Source organism: Pteropus medius, unplaced genomic scaffold, assembly GCF_902729225.1.
Source record: "Pteropus medius unplaced genomic scaffold, Ma_sr-lr_union100, whole genome shotgun sequence".
Taxonomy (NCBI): domain Eukaryota; kingdom Metazoa; phylum Chordata; class Mammalia; order Chiroptera; family Pteropodidae; genus Pteropus; species Pteropus medius.
In genome coordinates this window covers 19,405,638-19,417,874 of record NW_024346667.1, presented here as the reverse complement: position 1 = coordinate 19,417,874, position 12,237 = coordinate 19,405,638, and the positions used below count along the sequence as shown (strand labels likewise).

The 12,237-nt window shown below is 44.8% G+C and overlaps 1 non-coding gene across 1 annotated transcript; it reads left to right on the top strand.

Annotated features, from left to right (window-relative positions):
- Positions 1 to 2,476: 2,476 nt before the first annotated feature.
- On the top strand, positions 2,477 to 2,595 carry LOC120613570 (5S ribosomal RNA). Its single transcript, XR_005655736.1, has one exon. It is a non-coding gene; the product is annotated as a 5S ribosomal RNA (ribosomal RNA).
- The last annotated feature ends 9,642 nt before the right edge of the window (positions 2,596 to 12,237 follow it).

The window sequence follows — 12,237 nt, the reverse complement described above, 5'->3', positions numbered from 1 at the left end:
AGGAAGGAAGGCAGGCATCCAGCAAGACAGCAGGTCAACCCAGTATATGACACGTACTCTGTCTTCCCCCAGCATTGCCCCAAATGAAGGTCTCGCCCTCTATACAGAAAAGAGCGGGGACTAGTTGTCCTGTTTTTTCCTAGCTCTGCTGGCCTGTGGTCAGTGAATTCTGAGGACAAGCAACACGGAAGGGAAGCCCGGTGGCGGGAAGTAGGGCAGTTTTCCATCTCAGATGCTGAGAGTGACGGCCATAGTGGGAAGTAGGATGTTTATGGAGTCGTGACCCAGGTATGGACCTCAGGATGTTTTTAGCTTCTTGGCTGAGAGAGGAAGGAGGGCCAGTTTGGAGCACTAGACAGATACAGGATCCCCTACACCCCAGTGGGGGCTGTGAAGGGAGAACCTGATGTGTGCCAGGGAGTCCCAAAGGTGCATGGTGCAAGGGGCAGTGCCCAGAGGCCAGCCATCCTGTGCCATGGCCTTGGAGGCACAGAACAGTACGTGCTGAGCCCAGCTCACTCACTTGAGTAACCTTATTCACTGGCTCTTATCCCCTGTGGGCAGGTGAGGACACGGGGGCAAAAGCCAGATTCCTGAACTGAATAAAGAAAGGGCTTGACAGATAATGCATCCATCAAAACCACAGGAGCCGCAAGTCAACAGAGGCGACGTCTGTCTATTGTGCAAGTAGCCTACACAGGCGAGGTGGCCAGGGAGAAGCTGGTATTTCCAGCTGCGGTTTTCTTTCCCTGCCCGCATCTGGGTGGAGGCAGAGGAAGACCATTGCCTGGCGGCGCTTTGAAGACTCACTCCCCACATTCCACGATGCTCCTCTTTGGTCGTTATGGTTTGGGCAAGCTGTCTTCACATTTCAAAGGACGGGCACAGGACTCCTGTTGGAGGGTCGCCAGGGGAAGAGGGTCATTTTTCTGTGATTACCTTTGTAAAGCTGCATGGAATCACGGTGGGGAGAGGGTAACCATAGACACTGGCGGGGAGGCGGGGTCGGGGGCGGGTGGGGGGGGGAGATCTCTTTCTGGTATCCTGGGTGCAGAATGGTGGGCGTAATACTGGTGAGGATGCGCGGCGTGCCACTCCCTGGGCTTCAGTTGTGCAGGTAGATAAACTCCCGTTCCCCTCCTTCAGCCAGAGGTTATCCAGTACGTGCAATACACCTGGTGTGGGCTGAATTGTGTTCCCCTAAAAGATCTGTTCAAGTCCCAACCTCTGGTAGCTGTGCATGTGACCTTAGTTGGAGTTATTTTTGCAGATGTATCAAGCTCAAATGAAGTCGCACTGGATTAGGGTGGGCCTTATCAGGCAAAGGGAATTTGAGCTCACAGACACACACAGGGGAGACACCATGTGAAGATGGAGGCAGAGACTGGAGTGATGTAGCTACCAATCAAGAAACACCAAGGATTGCCAGGAGCCGCTGGAAGCTGGGAGAGGCCTGGAATTTCCCTCAGATTTTCTTCAGAACTTCCAGAAAGAACCAACCTGCTGCTGGCACATGGATTTTGGACTTCCAGCTTCCAGAACCGTGAAAGAATAAATTTTTGCTGTTTTAAGCCATCCATTTTGTGACATTTTGTTATGGCAGCCCCAGGAAACTAATCCAACCCCTAACAGATGGTGTTGAGCATGGTATCACCTCCCACCTATTTCTTCCAAGAAACACATGCAAGAGACTTTTACAAAGTGGTATCAGTGGTCCGTCAACTTTCACCTCAAGATGAAGCTTTGGCAGTTGTTTCCATCCTGCCACGCTCCTCCCCCGGCAACTACGCCAAATGAAATCTCAGTGTAGGCGCTCATCATTCCTTGACTGGATGGCTACAAGTCGTCTGCCATTTTTTTCTTTCTTGGTCCATTCTCCATTCTACCACTTCTCCCCCCACAAACTGATTTCATCATTCCTCTTATCATGTAGCCAAAGGGATGGAAACAATACGTATTTGTAGTTCTCAACCCCGACTACACATTAGAATGACCTGGGACCTTTTAATAAAGACAAATGCCCAGGTGCTAATCTCTGGAGAGTCTGATTAAATTGGTCTGGTGCACCCCATCCCCACCCCATTTAATTTTTAAAAGCACCCTAGGTGATTCTAACATACAATCAGGGATGAGAGCCACTGATTTAAAAGAGGGACAGGGTGGACTGGGAAGGCTTCTAAGAGGATGTGATCTATGGGTGAGCCTTGACATACAGGGCAAATGTGGACGCAGAGGATGGGTATTTGAAGAGTGAGGAAAGCTGAGTGCAGGAGGAGGAATGAAATGTTAGCCTGGTTGTCAGCCAATTAACCAGACTAGTTGGAGAATGTTCTAATAGGTCAGCATTGAAAGATGCAGCTAGAAATATACACAGGCCTGTCTGGAAAGGATTTCAAATGCAAAGACAACAAGCCTAGACCATCTTGAAGGCAAGGATAAGTCATTGGTGATTTTTATGTTAAGAAAGTAGCATGATGTCTACGGCCATGCCACCCTGAACATGCCCGATCTCATCTGATCTCGGAAGCTAAGCAGGGTCGGGCCTGGTTAGTACTTGGATGGGAGACCGCCTAGGAATATCAGGTGCTATAGGTGTTTAGAAAAAAAAAAGAAAGAAAGTAGCATGATGAAAGAGAAATTTAAGAAGATAATTCCATGTGCAGGAGAGATATAAACCATCTGAATTATTAAACAATGACACAGTCTCGTAAGATAATTACACTCGAGCCAAGGCAGACACCAATGAGGTTGTCTGCGGACTTGAGGTTAACCTTCCTTCCCACAACCTGAACTTAGAGGTCTTGCCCAGCTCAGACATGTTTGGAGCTCAGGGATGTTTCTAACAGAATGCTGGAGTTCCTTGTTACTCAGCAATCATGTTTCCTTCAACTTTTTCTCCCTAATGCCTATCACAGTATATCATAGTGTCTGGTGCCTTCCAAGTTCTCAGGAGAGGTTCATAGAGAGGAAGGAAGAAAGGAAGAGACCTATGACAAGGTAAGGTCAATTCTATATAACTCGGGTAGGCTCAGCTGCAAGGCATGCTGGAGCCTCAGAAACACGGGATGGTAGAGAAATGGAGGAGAGGTCCTGATCCAGCCAGAGCTGAAAGGAATAACCGGTGTAAGGCTGACCTCCGATGCGGGTGAAAAGCAGTACAGTACAAAACATTGCAAGGGCTGTGGCGAGCCACCAGAAATTGATGTAGGCCAGTAACCAACCAGGCCCAAAGTTGGGAAGGTGGGGAGGGCCCTACAATGGGAGGCTCCAACTGTGGGAGGCTCCAGGTGGCAGACACGCTGAAAGGCAGGTGAACCATGGAGCAACAATCCCAGCTGCTTATTTGAGTGAAAGAGTCCTGGCCAGGTGGAATGACCCAAGAGCTCAGCAGGGTGTCAGGTCCAGACCAGATCTGAAGTGCCACACGGAACACAGATGGAACGACAGGTCTTTTCCAGCTGGCAGTAGGGGCAGGGGTGCATGAGTGCTTGCGGCTCACCTGAGCCTTGGGGTCACGGCAGCAGAAACAGGTTTGGACCCTACCGGGCAGTGGGTATGAAACAACTAGTGCCCTATGCAGCACTGCCCCAAAAGCCGCAGGGGGCACCCCACCCACAATTCCAGCTGACAAAGTGGGGAAGTGAGTCCAGGTGCCATCTGCTGAAGATGCCCAACGCCAAGATGCCCATGAGAAAAAACAGAGCTTTTTGGTTTGTTTTCAAGACTTAACACGGTTTCCTGGCTTCCTTGTTTTCTGAGAGATGATGTGATCAGCATCCACTTCCCTGTACTTCCGCACTGCAGGACCGCCAGAGGTCTCACCCTTCCCTTATCCATCCCAACCTCTCTGAGCCTGTAGCAATGGGCTCCATCCCGGGTTGTCATACAGCAAACACTAAGCTTCAGGGCACAGACACCATAAGGAGATTCTCTGAGGAGGCAGCACAGGCAGCAAACTGTTAGGAAAAGAGCCTGGTCTGGAGTCAGAAGACCTGAGTTCTGGTCCTGATTTTGTCACTAATCCACGCCATGCCCTTTAGCATGGTGCCCACACACTCTGTCATCTTGCCTATCTGTAGACCAAATGTTTTCCAAGTCCCCCTCCTACTCAACCACTCTGAGTGTTCACATCTGTGCTCTGAATACCAGGCTAGGTATGCATGAGTCAGGACAAAAGCAAGATGGCCTCGACCTCTCCTGACTCACCAACCCCTTCACAAGCCTGACTTTACCTGAGACTACATCCTTACCCCAGCCCCAGCCCTTCCCCATCGCTATCCTGTTCCCCTCTCTCTCTTACGGGCTCTTCCTGGAGAGCACTCTCTTAATAAATCACTTTCACAAGAGTAGCTATCTCAGGCCTTGCTTCTAAGGACTTGATCTAAAACAGCGTGCCTTTAAAAAATAAAAGTAAAGTGCCATTAATGGGTAAAACACAAATGGGGCAAATCACGTACAGAAGTATGGGAAGTAAACACCAAGATTTATTCTTTAAAAAGAAAAAAGAGAAGGCGACAGGAGTCTGTGGGGGAAGGAAGCAGAGAAAGACCAGCTTCCTGTTTGTCCCTGGAGGGCAGTAAACTGAGTAGTTTCCTGGTATCGAAACCCCACTTGCCCGATTCATTTCCTAAGTGTCACAAGGCGGCCGAGAGCTTCCAAAGTAAGGATCAGCCCAGTTTTCTTGCACAGCATCAGTCAGTGACTAACCTGACTCACACGGGTGCCCCTTTAATGGAACCCTAACAGCGAATGTGGTCCTTTTCCTTTTAGAGACCAGACTCATCTGTTAAGGGTCCAATTCAAAAGCGCTGCAGAGGCGAAACCTAGCCAAAGTCATCCAGTCCACAGTGGCCACTCAGGTTCCAGCTGAGGTGACCTAGCAAAAGTTGTGCCTGGTAAGCAGCTCTCTCGGGCCCATACACTGCCCTCAGTCACATCAATCAGATTTTCTAGCCTGGTGGTTAACAGCACAGGCTCTGGAATAACACGCACGCTTTTGATTCCTGGCTCTGTGTAGATCTGCCTCAGTGCCCTCATCTGTCAAATTAGGGGCTCATGCGTTACTAAAGGGAACGAGCTGAGGATGGTGTTCAGCACATGGTGAGGTTCAATACTTGTTAACTTACCATCGTAACATGTAACTGCTCATTCGAGGGCACTGGGATCACCATCACTAAGTGCTCTATGTATCTGAGCAAAACACTTAAGCCCTTCAGCACGAGGTTCAGTAGGATGTCCTCTAAAGTCATTTCCGGACCTAAAAACTGAGTGAGTCGATGACCTACTGTCATCAACTGTGAGCTCAACATGCTTCCAGTTCCAGGTCCTGAACTATAATTGTTACCTGGACATTTTTCTCATTTATCTGCAGGAGATTTGTGATGGATAATTTTGTATCAACTTGACTGGGCCATGGGGTGCCCAGATAATTTGGCTGAACATTGTTCTGGTGTGTCTGTGAGGGTTTTTCTAGATGAGATTAACATTTGAATCAGCAGACTGAGGAAAGCACACGGCCCTCCCCAGTGCGGGTGGCCCTCATCCAGCCCACTGGGCGTCTGAATAGAACAGCAAGGTAGAGGAAGGGAAAATGCACTCTCTGCCTGTCTTCAAGCTGGGACTTTGATCTTCTGCCCTCAGACTGGAACATTCACCACCCCCTTTTCTGGGCCTCCAGCTTGCAGATTATGGGACTTCTCAGTTTCCACAATCACGTGGGCCGATTCCTTATAAGTCTCTTTACATACATATCTACCACTGATGCTGTTGCTCTGGAGAGCTCTGACTGATACACAACTACTTATGTATGTCCATCAACCAAAAGACACCCAAACAGGGATTTAAACAAATAAACAAACAAATAAACAAACAAATAAAATTCAGGAGTGTGGTTTCTTTAAAAAAAGAAAAAAAAAGGAGAAAGGCAGTAGAGATAAAACTTAAGATACCTCAAGCCAATATATTACGTGGTTTTATGGTCTGTCTCTCCTTCCAAGGAGTTTAAGACCTTACCAGGAATGAACTCTTGCTACCTATCTGGGACCATGGCAGCCAAGTATTCAGGTTGAACTTAATTTTCATTTTAGAGGAGGGAGTGTTGGGTTCAGGAGGGACCCAAAGCCCATGGCTTGGAGTAGCCAGCTATTTCTTCAAATCCAGGTTCCAGTATTTGTTACTTTGCACAGTTGAGTCCTTACATAATTGAGTTCCATTTTCCTCCTTCGTAGTATGATAACAATACCTACCTTCTAATGTCATGAGGTGTAAATGAGCGGCTTCGTGGGCATCAGTCTCCCATTGCAGCTGTAACAAATTGCCACAGCCTTAGTAGCTAAAATAGCATAAATGCATTACTTTACGGTTCCAGAGGCCAAAGCCGAAAATGGGTCAGCAGGGCTGCGTTCCCCCTGCAGGCTCCAGAGAAGAATCCACCTCCCTGTCTTTTCTGGCTTCTAGATGCTGCGTTGGTTGGCTCATGGCCCCACAGCACTCAGAATTCTGCTTCCACCATCACGACTCCTTCTCTGACTCTAATGTTCCCTTTTCCTTTTAGGACCTTGTGATTACACTGGGCCCACCTGGATAATCCAGGATAATCTCTCCTCGAGATTCTTAATCACAACTACAAAGTCTCTTTTGCCCCATAAGGTTACACACATATCCACAGGTTCAGGGATTAGGACGTGGACATTTTTGAGGCGTCATTATTCTGCCCATCGCAGCATGTGAAAGACCTGGGACAATAATTTTGAGCACAGAGTAGACGTTTTATAAATAGCATTTACTGAGCAAGGAAAGCAGGAAGGCAACGGTACTAGAACAATTAATGTGCTACAATGTTCACCGATCAACTACCAATTGCCAAACACTGCAATAGGTCTGAGTGTTCAAGGATGAGCGGCTCACGGTCTGGGATGATACAGACGCTAACGACACGTGGCAAGTAATACCTCTGGGCTCATCACAAGACAGCCTGAGAGCCAGGAGCTGGCATCAACTCTGCAGCTTGAATGAACCATCCCAAGCACCGCCATCCAAGGCTGGCTGGAATGAGTTCCCTGATGGGAGACCAAGATGACCTAGCTGTCCTTGGACTATACAATAAACAAGCAGCCTAGGCACTTGTAAGTATCGTCAGGTGTGTACTGGACCAAGTTTTGTCAGCAAAAATGATTAATTTATAACTAAGGTTAAAAACCAGTAAGATCAAGTTAATCAATTCTGCCCATTTTCTTGAGAGAAATGAGACACTTCTGGTGGCTCCTGAAGGGGACATGCCCACCCAGTTGGCAACTCTTAAGGACAATTGTCCATAAAATGAGCAAAATGAGCATGTATCTTGTTAAAGTGAATATGTTCAGAAAATAATAACACAGACATTCACCGAGCATCTGCTACTCCTGGGTAGTGCTCCATATTCTTTATATGTAATAGCTCAGTTAATCCTCACAGTAAATTGTTGGGTAGATACTATCATTATTCTCCTTCCTGTTTTTATTGTGGTAAAATATACATAATGTAAATTTTACCATTTTAATTTTTTAAGCGAATAGTTCAGTGGCAGTAAGTACATTCACATTGCTGTGCAACCATCACCACCAATCATCTTCAGAATTTTTTATCTTCCCAAACTGAAACTCCATACCCATTCAACAGTAACTCCCCATCCCTCTTCTTCTAGCCCCTGGAAACCACCGCTGGAATATTACACAGCCTTAAAAAAGAATGAACACTTGTCACATGGATAAACCTTGAGTTTATTATGCTAAGAGAAATAAGCCAGTCACAAAAAAGCAAATGCTATATCATTCCACTTAAATGAGAGAACTAGATTAGGCTAATTCAAAGAGACAGAATAGTGGTTGTCAGGGGCTGGAGTTGGGGGGAAAGGAGAGAGGTTTTTTAATGAGTGTAGAGTTTCAGTTTTGCAAGATGAAAAAGTTCTAGAGATCTGCTCCATAACGATGTGCATATAGCTAACGCTACTGAACTGTACACTTATAAATGGTTAAGATGACTCAAAATGGCTCACAGACATAAATGTAAAATGCAAAACTATTAAACACAGAAGATAACATAGCAGAAAATTTAAATGACCTAGCGTTTGGCGATGACTTTTTAGGTAGGCACAATCTTTGAAAGAAAGAATAAGCTGCCCTTCATTAAAATTAAAATTTTCTGCTCTGTAAAAGCCAGTGTCAAGAGGATGAAAGGACAAGCCACAGACTGGGAGAAAATATTTGCAAAAGACACATCTGATAAAGGACTATTATCCAAAATATACAAAGAACTCTTAAAACTCAACAATAAGAAAACCCGATTAAAAAAAATGGGCCAAAGTCCTAAACAGACATCTCAGCAGAGAAGATAAACAGATGGCAAATAAACATATGAGAAGATCCCAATGTCATCAGAGAAATACAAATTAAAACAATAATACCACTACGCACCTATCAGAATGGCTAAAATCTAAAGCTCTGACAATACCGCATGCTGGTGAGGATGTGGAGCAACAGAAACTCTCTCGCTGCTGGTGGGAACGCAAAATGTACAGCCACTTTGGAAGACAGTTTGATCGTTTCTTACTAGACGTGTTCTTACCATGTGATGTGGCAACTTCACTCCTTGACAGTTACCTAAATGAATTGAAAATCTATGTGCACAGAAAAACCTGCATACAGATATTTATAGCATCTTTATTCAGAACTGCCACAACTTGGAAGCTACCAAGAGGCCCTTTAGTCGGTGAAATAAACTGTGGTACATGTAGACAAGGAAATATTATTCTGTAATTTAAAAAAATAAGTTATGAATCCGTGAAAAAACATGGAGGAACTTTCCAAGCAAATTACTGTGTGATAGAAGCCCATCTGAAAAGGCTATATATTATATAATTCCAACTATATAACATTCTGGAAAAGGCAAAACTACAAAGACAGTAAAAAGAGCAGTGGTTGTCAGGGATTAGTACAGAGGGAGGGATGAACAGAAGATTTTTAAGGCAGTAAAAATACTCTGTACAATACTATAATGACACATGTCATTATACATTTGTCCAAACCAATAAAATGTCCAAGGCCAAGAGTGAACCCTAATGTGAACTGTGGACTTTGGGTGGTAATGATGTAATCATATGGGTTCATCCACTGTAGCGAAGGCCCCACTCTGGTGGGTGTGTTGATGATGGGGGAGTCTGTGTGTGTGTGTGTATTTGTAAAAAAATAAATAAATCCTGAATAATTATATCCTAATTCAAAAAGTTCAAACGACTTTATTCAGTAGCTTTCAGTTTGCTGGGAAATTAAGCTCTGAAATGATAATTTGTCCTGTGCACCTCCTCCCCTCCCAAGTTGGCACAGAAACAGTTGAGTTTGAAGCAGAGCTGCTTTATTTTAGCGTTAGGTATCTTCATGTTTTGGAATCTTGGTATGCAGGCTCATCCAATGACAGAGGTCTTTGTAGTGTGATTGCGTGCAGGGGGCCTCCCTGACCTGTGTGGTTTGTGGTGTCTGTCCAGTCTCCCAGGGCTCCCAGCCAGACTGACAGTGATGGCTTTACTCCATCAGCTCCAGGGTGTGAGGCTCCATAGCCTGCTGTTGAACTAGAGTTCAGAAAGGCCCGCAGTTTCCACTTCTATTCACAGTTTTATATTTCTGCTTATGGAGGTGGTTGGTTAGTATGTTTTGAGAGTGCCTATGGCTTTCTCCCCTTAAAAGTTTTTTCTAAATCTACTTAATTTGCTTAGAACAGGTTGGAGAGAGCTTCTTATGACACCATTTAATCCAATAAATATTGCTTGTAAAGTGTGCTCACTTTGGCAGCACATATACTAAAATTGCCTGTAAAGTGATTTTCAAAGGCATGTTTGCAAGTACATCTAACACTTGCAATTACGATGCCACGCCCCTGGTAAAATTATTAAATCGATGTAAAGTTTCTCTGCCTGCTCCCATCTTTTTTTAAAAAAACTCTTTTGTCAGGTGACTACTTAAGCATCGCAAACTACCACTGATTGAAGTTGTTTCCAGTTTTCCAATCAGTATTTTGTTCTTAATATGAGGATAAACATGAGGATGTGGAAATTTGGGGGTGGGCAATGGAACTGTTCTGCATCTTGATTGTGGCGGTGGTTATGCAACTGTATATACATTTGTCAAAACTAGCACAGAACTGTATACTAAACAGAGTTTTACTTTATGTAAATTAAGCATAACTTTTAATGGGAAAAATAAGTTATTTGGTAAATACAGCTTTCTCTGAATTATAGTTTTGGCCCAGTTATGAAATTCATCTCTTTGAGTACCCCTCCTCCCCCCTCGATAATCCACTTAGTCTCTGGGACAAACAAGGGAGACTTCACTGGAGATTTGGTTCGGGAAAAAGAGATTTACATTCCAAGTTCTTCTCCGCTAGAGAATTTCTGTGGCCTCTTTCCTCTTGCCAGCTCCTTCTCTGTCCCCTAGGAACCTACACTTAGCCCGAGCGTCTCTCCCTGGATTGTGAGGAACCATTCAGCTCTCTGCCTTGTGCCCTCAATTCACATTCAAGGTGTAATTGCAAGTATTAGACGTAGTTGCGAACACACCTTTAAAAATCCTTTTGCAAGTAAAATTTATTGGTTTAATGGTGAAAGCAAACATATCGCTGTGCTCAGCGGCTGTCCTCAGTGGCCTTACGGAGAAATCAGGGCTTGGAGGTGAGAAATCTTGAGGCAGCTTTACCCTTCTGTGTGACACAGAACTTAGTACGTCAAAAACAACAAAACACTGTGGACTTGCATCCCTCCTTTATCTCCAGCTTCCACTAGATCCTTTTTAAATATGCTCAAATCTATTCCATCTTTTAAAAATCCTCCTTTGCGCCCCTCTCCACCCAGTTACCAACCCCTTTCTTCTCCTTCATGGCCACATTTTCCAGAAAGGGCTGCCCCTGCTGTTCCTCTTCTCACGCCATCGGCATAATCTCAACGGGCTGTGGTTCCGATCTACAATTTTCATATTGTTGAAAGCAGTGGTCCTCATTTAAATGGACAGTGAAACAACCCCGGGCATTGTGGCTCTAGAAAAACACTGGTCTCAGTTCCCACGCCTGGCTGCCCTCCTCCTCTCCGGCACTTTTTTTCCATCCCCCTTCCAGCTGCTCCTCTGCGCGAATCGTCAGTGTTGTGGTTCTCTAGGGTTCTTCCTAGACCTTCCTTCTTCCCTTTCACTCTCTATCCCACGGTTTCATTTACCATCTTTTTGCTGATTAAGACCAAAATCTGTATCTGCAGCCCAGCTCTTTCCTCTGAGTTCCAGACTCATCTATCCAATGACCTCGTCCAACTTCGGCCTGGTTACCTGACAAGCCCTCAACCACTAGACCGGCTGTCCCTCAAACAATGGAACCACCATCCAGGTAGCCACCAAGGAGTAACCATTTTCACGTTTGGGACATATCTCATCATTCATTGGGCCCTACTGATTCTACTTCCTGGTTATTTCTCAGATCCTTTTTCCTCATCTCCACCACCACAAGCTTAGTTTTAAGCCACCATAGTATCTTCCTAATTGGTCATCCCATACCCATTCTTGTCCTTCTCAAGTTCATTCTTTAAAAGATTAGTCTTTTAATAATGCAAATCTACGCCTGTTGGTCTTGTTTAAAACTCTGCAATGATCTCCCCCGGTAAGTACAGTTCCTACCTGTACTTCGTGTAATACATTTTTGATTTGAACAATCTCTTTGCTCCCGTGTTCTAGACTGGAATGAAGACCATGTTCATTACCACGGCCTCCACTCAAATTACACCACCTGAAATATGGGTTCTTTGGCAGGAACATTAGAGCATTTATAAAAGCACAGATAGAAAAATTAACTCTCAGAAATGGTTGAAATGTGTATAGATTGTTTCAGATTTATTCATGATGAACTTAGTGATGTCCAAATGGATAACTTGAAGCTCAGGATTATCAGTGTTGCCGAACATAACAAACTATGCCACGCTGACAAGACTGCCTGGTGTGTTTACTCAGATTATTTCTCAGATCTATCATTAAAACAGCTGACAATTTCTAAGAATATTAATTTCTAAGAATATTAAATAAGAAGTCTCATATTTTGGCTAGCTGTGGGTTTCAGGATATAAATTGATTCTTCAGAATTACTTCAGAAAAACTAAGAAACCCCAGATGCTTCATATTATGTGAACTTTTAATGGCTCCAAAAGTCTCTCTCCCCCTTTGTAAAGTTAATCTC